Genomic DNA, 7,894 nt, shown 5'->3' with positions numbered 1-7,894 from the left:
GTAACTTCTGAATTTCGAGTGAAAGAAGAAATTAAAATCAAGAAGAAGAATTCAATTTTGTGTGAGAGTAAAAATATTACGAAAGAAGTTTCGTCTCGTTTTTCTTTTCGAGTTTTCAATCAAAATATTGAACAATTTTGTTCAAACAGAAAAAGAAGATCATTCAATGACAATAAATAAAGAGAATTTTAGTCAATAATTATTCTTTTTATGTTTGTTTTTTTTTCATTTTTCTTTCAGCGAATTAGGAAAAGAATTTTCAAGAAAAAATGCCAGCCAAATATTCCACTTTCGGTCAATTTTTGACCCAATTGACTTGAGTCCTTAAGCAAAAATCAGTTGAAAAGGAAAAATCGTCAAAAAATCATATTTATTAAATATGAATAAAAGGGAAGAAAAAAAATAAAAACTAAAATCCAAATCACCTTCATCGGTCGCTCATTCAGTTTGATCGTTAGCTTTTCAATGAATGCCGGTTTGATTGGAGCCTCACAATCATCTAACGTGTATGATTTCAGAATCTGAAAAAAAACAGAATTATTTCAACGATTTTTTTTCGCATCAAATTTTCATTCTTGATGTTTGTGTTTTGATTTTCGTACCAAATTTTAACGAATTTTCCATCAATTTTTTAATTTTTTATTTTTAAATTGAGTAATTTTTTACCAATAACATTTTGGTCAATAAAAAAATTCTCAATCAATTTTAAAAGAAACGTATCGAATCGTGATCAAAATTTGGTCGATTTCAAAAGGTGTTAAGATTCAATTCACAAAAAATTGTCCATTTCTTCTCGTAAATGGGAAGAATATCAATGAAAAATGTAATCAACAATTTTCATCCAGTTTTCAATTTTTTCATGGATTTGGTTCAATAAAAATGTCATTCAATTTTGTTCAACCTCACCTTGATTACTTGAGCAGTTGACAACGTTGAGCATATGTCTAAAATCACTTGAACATCTTGATCGGTTTCTTTCCTCGCTTGCAACAACGAAGCAACTTGAATTAGTGGTGTTAATCGAATAGCTCGGTGATTTCGTTGCTCTGCAAAAATTCCAACAGATTAGTTTAAATTCATCCGAAAAAATGATTGAAAAATAATTAAAAAAAAAAAAAAAAAATATTTAAAAACTAATGAAAATTGAAAAGAATGTGAAATCCAAACCATTTTCATTTTGCGTGCGCATTCCTCCTCCAGACAGCTTATGTTGTACCGTATTCTCATACCAGTTTTCCACATGAACAGCTCTCGTCGCAGCATGAGATTGTTCAATGATATGGCACAAATGTAGTAGAAGAATTGCTTGAAAATTTGATCGATGAAAATGTCATCCAAACCAAAGATCTTAAACAACTCATAAAAGTGGTCCAATTGATTGACCAACGATCGTGACTCGTAGAAAACGCCTAAAACACGTTTGCCTATTGTGGGGAGACAAAAAAAGAATTGATGTAAATAAGTCGGTATATGGATTTTTGATGGCAAATTAAAAAGAAAAAATGACTCGCCTTTTTGTTTTCCGCGTGCCATTTCATCATAGTCCAAAATGGCGGGAACAATGTGCACTTTAATAATTTCCTGAATCTGTTGGATGATTTGCTGATGCGATACGATGATTGTGGAGAAGATCACTTGTCTATACTCGGACAGATCGAAATTTTTCAACTGCTCCTCCAATCCACCGTATTGCTTCAAGAGGTTCAGAAGTCTGTGAAGAAAATATTCCCATTAATTTGGCTCTATTTAAATGAATTTTAATTAATTGAATAAATCCAGTTAGTTTTGGAATTACTGTACTCTCGGCGAGAGCGTACTCAGGAGCTCGCGCTACCGTTTTTCATATTTTTTCAATCGTCTTAATTAATTTTCCCCTTCTTCCTTTTTTTTTTAAACTTGGGCTTACTCTGGATTAAATTTCAAGACTTTTTTCGAAGCACTGTGGCTGATTTTTGAGCCAATCGATCCAATTTGGATTTTAAATTGGCTTTGAGTGTAGAACAATGTACCTTTTGCAAGAAAAAAGACTCACTTGATCATATTGACTAGCCACATGGCGCGATGTTCCGTGGTATGTTTATCATGTCGTGTGATTTTTGTTCATGTAATGTATCGTTATGTTTGTGTCTAATTGGTGTCGTATTGGTGCCTGTTTTTGTATTGTAAGTGCTATTTCAACCCATTGACACGCATACTGGTCTTTTCATTTGGACACGCGGTTCAGTAGAGAAAAAATATTGGACGACATCACTTGAAAGAATTATTTATATTTGAAATTGTTTAGAAAATTTGAATTACGGATTTTGTTGAAATCATTAAAACTTTGGTTAATTAAATTGTCGATCGATTCTGCTTGTGTGCAAAATTTTTGTGTCCAGCTAAATTCCACTTGAGTGCGATAGAAAAAAACACCGAAATTGATGACAAAGGAGACGACGACGACAAAAACAAGCAAGAATTTGAGGTGAGAAATAAAATATGAGACGTTTTTTTCTACCTTTCGTGATAACTTCAATTGGAGATATGAACTGCTGAGGTTATGCTTCCTGAAAAATCAGCAGTTCATATGTATACATACAGTTCACAGTGTTTGGCCTCTTGTTGATTTAGTTTTGTTTGCTAGAATACTTCCGAATTTTCATATTTCCATTCAACCAATGAAAACCAACCGCATTGGAACATTTTAAATAGAACAAATAAATAGTCTGCAACTGTTCATTTGTTGTTTTTCTGGTTTTTTTTTTTTGTCAGGAAAAGTTTGAACTCGAATTGTCCAAAATGAGTCAACAAAGAAATGGCCAAGCATTGAAACGGTACTTCCAGGAAGAAGAAGGAGGAGAAGAAGGATGTTCGAAGCAAGTGAAACCTAATGAATCGTCTTCAAACGTGGATCGAAAAAAATTAACTTATATTCCCCAAGATTGTTTGCTAGAAATCTTCGAATATTTAAACTTAGACGAGCTATTAATTATCGCGAATAGAAACCAATATCTTAAAGAAGCGACTTATCGAGTATTTTCTCGTCAGTTTAGAAAAATCAAATTTGAAATATGCGTTACGAGAGCCAATCGATTGATCCCATTGCAATTAATAGACGATTCCATAAAAGTATATGACTTAAGAAGTGCCATGTCTTTACTTCGTAACTATGGCAGCCTCATTGAGATTTTGTCAATTAGAAATAGTTCGATCAATATTGAATTCTCCATCAAGGCAATGGATTATGCAAGAGAATATTGCAGTCAAGGTGCGGAAATAACACGAAAATTCAAAAATACCGGGTATTTTAGTTACAAAATGAACTCCAAATTACATTGATTTGCTATAGAGTTTGTGGCGCCACCGTCGGTTTTACTACACAAAACATCACATTTTTGCCGCAACATGATTGCAGTACAATAGTCGAATTATCATTCACGACCACATCGAAAAAAGAATTCAAACAATTTGGATCCAGTGACACTGCCATATCATTTCCAGAAATGAAAAGACTGTCACTTTTTGGTGAATGTACGATGTATCGGCCATTCGAAACAGAATTCCCCACATTAGAAAAATTAATTATTGATGATAAAATGTTATTTCCAGAAAACTTAGGGAACATACTCGAAAAAAATAAGCAATTAAAATGTGTTGAGATGAATATAAACAAATATTTGCCTTCGAGACGTCTTCGGCAAGCTAGCAAACATTTGCAAAAAATCAACGAACTTACTTTTAAAAATTATGTATCAACTGATGAAATTTGCTTTCAGTCCGTCTCAAAATTGAATATGATTTGGCATGGTGGTCTCAAGTTAATGCAAGCTCCAAACATTAAACTATCGTTTGACTTTATCGAAGAGCTATTTATGGACCTGAGAGAATTTAAAAAACTTGATGCCGTAGGCACATTCCTTCGGCCATTCGAGTTAAATAAACTAACTATTCGTTCGAAAGTAGACATCGAGAGAAAATTCTTCTTGAATTTGGCTCCAAATTTATCCGTTAAGGATATATCATTTACGGATATTCAACTCTCATATGATCAAATAAGTGAATATCTCGGTGAAAACTCTAAAACACAAACGTTCATGTGCAAATATTTTGATGTAAATGAATTTCAACCTGATCAATTATTCGAAACTACAAAGAAAACCTATTGGAAAATAGAAATAATAGAACAACATATTGTACTCAAACGCTCAAGCTAAAATAATGTTTTTACGTGACGAATTGATTAAAGTAATAGAAATCGTTTGATGGTATCATTGTTATAAGAACATTCTTTCAACATTTTACTTTCCGAACGTTTTACATCAATCGAAATAAAAAACCTTTTTAGAACGCGGTTATATTTGTCGAAGAAGCCCAATGATTTATAATAATATAACCGAGAAAATGAAATGAAAAATTGAAGTTGTTTTTATTCTTCCATTCATTTGTTCATAACGAAGGTTTTCTATTCGCATTAGCATGTACTGGCTAACATAAAAATGGTCGAAGTGGTCTGTTATTCAACCCAAAGTTCAAGCAGTACTTTTTGCAGATGTCAAACACACGGTAGATTCAAACTCAAACTAAAAGTCTCGAGTTTTTTACATGCACCTCTCTCATTTATTCGAGCTTATAAATATTTCAGCTTGGACACTTCACATTGACACGAATGCAATCTGATACACACGATGACAATCATTGGTGAATGTATAAAATATTTTTACACAATTTGTGTCCAAAATAATCTCAAAATCGTTTGAAAAATAACTTCTTTTTTCAGTTTGGTATCAACCAACGACTTGATCGAAACAGATGAAGGAACGGTTCACCAAATCGACAATTTAAATGCCAATGATAGCTTCAATCAGGGAATCGTCATCGAGATTGTTCAAAATCAAAACGATTCCACAAATTTTAGTCACAAAGCAAGCGGTCAAGAGACAGAAGAAGTAGAGACAGTTAACTTTAGCAAAAGTGGCGAAGACAATGCCAAAGATCGAATAAAGAAAGACGTTGACATCAAACCGAAAGAGTGAATTGAATGGTGATATTCCGGTGGTCTTCATTAAAGTGAAACGAGTAGTCGTCGCTCCATCAAACAAGCAAGAAGTTTCCCGCGAAGCAATTGAACCCGTGAGCATAGAAACGAATTACAAAAAAAAAAATCGCCGATCAAAACGTAACATAGATTTGTCGGCGTAACATACCAGTGTACAATTTGTTCCGAATTGAACGAGTAACAAATATGTGTTTCGCTTTGTTCGGCGACATTTTTATAAGTCGTTTTTATGCGCACGGGTTCAAATTATGTGCATGTCACATTGACTAGATCGGCCAATACAAATTTGTCCCCGGGTTCAAACCTTCTGAAAAACACAACGGAAACCAAAGCAAACAAACTACACCGACAGAATCGAAGCTGAAAAAACAATTCGGATGCACTGTTTGTGAATATTCCAGTAATTACTCCGGGACTTTGAACAGACATATATATGTGAACACACCAAACAATGCGGTATCGCCTAGACATATCCATTGGATATTTCTGCTAGACGGCATATTTTGTTGCGTTTGAACAAACGCTTCGTTAAACAGTGAGGGTGTCGCGCGTGACATACACAGAACAGAGTGCATTTGAGGACGCTACCATTTGTGTGCCCGCTGTTCGTATGTGTTCAAAGACTTGATCGCTCATGTATTTGTATTTGCGACGCCTCCTCAAATGCGCTCTGTTCTATGTATGTCGCGCGCGACACCGTTACTGTGTAACGAAGCGTTTGTATAAACGCAACAAAATATGCCGTCTAGCAGAAATATCCAATGGATATATCTAGGCGATACCGCATTGTTTGTACAAAAGCGATTTGGAGTTGGTACATATTCTGGGCCTTTCAAGTCAGTGTTTCAATTTCCTATGCACAGTCAATTATTGCAACGACGACTGTTGCTTTTACATAAAAGCCATTATTATCATTATTTCATCCGATCAAATGCCGAGGGCAACGAAGGTATCACGTATTAACAAAGCTATGAGCGAAGTGATTGCAGTATCAAGGAATAAATTCATGAAGCCCTTGAAGTGCATGTCGAATTACATGACTGAGTTGTTACAATATGAAACCTCCCGTGTGGAAAATTTTTGACTGACTATTCAGTCGATTAATTTGGGACATTTTGACTGACTAAAAGTCATTGTCTCGAACAAAATAAGCAACTGCAGTTAACTTTAATCACAAATCACTCTTAGTCAAAATGTCCCAAATTAGTCGACTGACTGAAAGAATAACTAAACGTGATTGTCTCCATACAAAACGCATGATTTCAATCAACTTAGCCAGTTTTAGTTGTGTATCACTACATACAGTTACATACAACTGAGTGACTGTTAGTCATTTTATTTGCACACGGGCTACTATTTGCAACACTTTTTCGTCAAATCTAGTTTCGCTTTTCGAATTTTGTTGCTTCCGAATTTTTCTTCACTCTTTATTTCAATAGAGTATCGAAAATGGTGGCCGATATCAGCAGCGGACCAATATTCTCACTTCTTCCTGTAGTTGCAATCTACAATGTTGAGCACCTAAATATATTTCATTTTCAGCATATTTGGTTCTCTTTCTTAAAATTAGCAATTCTAATGCGACACAAATTATTTTGATTTTATTCCATTAGTTTTTATTATCCTCGAACATGTCCATTCAGATGATTATCTATTTACAAGCAGAGAATGGTATTTGATGGATTTCTTTTTTTTTGTGTGAAATAATCTAAAGGGATCTCTAGTCCGCATCCATTCAATTTTTAACTTATTACTCTATGTATTCAAAAATTCGTTTTTGCTGCGCTTTGAATAAAAAGTCAATTAGCTACTTGTCCACCGCCCAATTTATGCGTTTTATTTAGAATCAAAACAAACATGTCTACATTGTCTATTCACGGAAACAATTGAAGAATTTTAACAATTTCCAATGGAAATTGCGTGTATGCTCAAAAACCCGTTGGCCGAAAAACCCGAATTGGCTAGAACATAAGTGTTTCTTTCGATTGTGCTACTTTTAATCTACAAATTGATTGTGTATCACACACTTAAATGAAATGGTTAGGTAATGTAGTCGAATTTTGGTCATGTATTGGGTCGAAGTTGTCCAGATACTTCTAAATCAATCGATCAATATAACCACCGTCGAAATGGAATCATTCGCGAAAATCAGTACGGGGCAAGACTACAATTGCTTAATAACATCAGATCGATTTTTTCTACATTCGAAATTACATCTACAACATATGTTCTTCGAACTATTTCTTAAATTGTGAGTCATTGGCACGGGTGCACATTTTTGATTTTATATCATTTTCCACGGAAATATTCCTGCTGATTAGTTTTTCGGTAAATGCAAGTGGCATTCTTTGGAATGAAAATCGATCTATTGTAAAATGCAGCAACCTTTAAGCTATAATGACTTAAATTGTTGACATTCATTATTTATTTATTCCCCATTTTGCCTTCGGGTTAGCCATCAAGCGAATGCAACTCCTTGCAAACTGAAATGTATGTAAATTTTTTATGATTCATCGACGTATGTTGTTATTTGCAGCGAAAATTTGCTTGCGAAAATTCAAGAAAAAGCCAAAACATTGATTTTGCGTATAAACATGACAGATATATTTCGGAGGCTAAATTGGAACAGAAACAAAGTGAACGGTTTACAATCGAAGAACGTTAAATGAAATGCGTTGTGGTAAAAAGTGCTTCGAGTTTCTACGAAATAAAAGAACGATATTGAGTCAGGATGAATACATTCAATAGTTGTCTAATGGCTATACATTTTATGAGTGTTTCTTTTCTTTAATTCTATTCTATTTTTATGACCACTGAAAACTGGCCCACTCAAATGAGCTGCTTTATCCCATTTAATCC

The 7,894-nt window shown here is 34.1% G+C and overlaps 1 long non-coding RNA gene across 1 annotated transcript; it reads right to left on the bottom strand.

Annotated features, from left to right (window-relative positions):
- Positions 1–268: 268 nt before the first annotated feature.
- LOC129571251 (uncharacterized) lies at positions 269–978 on the bottom strand. Its single transcript, XR_008688238.1, has 2 exons — positions 907–978; positions 269–521 (listed from the first exon to the last, which is right to left on the bottom strand). It is a non-coding gene; the product is annotated as an uncharacterized LOC129571251 (long non-coding RNA).
- Positions 979–7,894: the final 6,916 nt, after the last annotated feature.

Source organism: Sitodiplosis mosellana, unplaced genomic scaffold (assembly GCF_009176505.1).
Source record: "Sitodiplosis mosellana isolate CC-2019 unplaced genomic scaffold, AAFC_SMos_1.0 Smas_scaffold_1764, whole genome shotgun sequence".
Lineage (NCBI taxonomy): Eukaryota > Metazoa > Arthropoda > Insecta > Diptera > Cecidomyiidae > Sitodiplosis > Sitodiplosis mosellana.
Note: the sequence above shows the minus strand (reverse complement) of the source record. Positions and strands in the feature narration are given on the sequence as shown.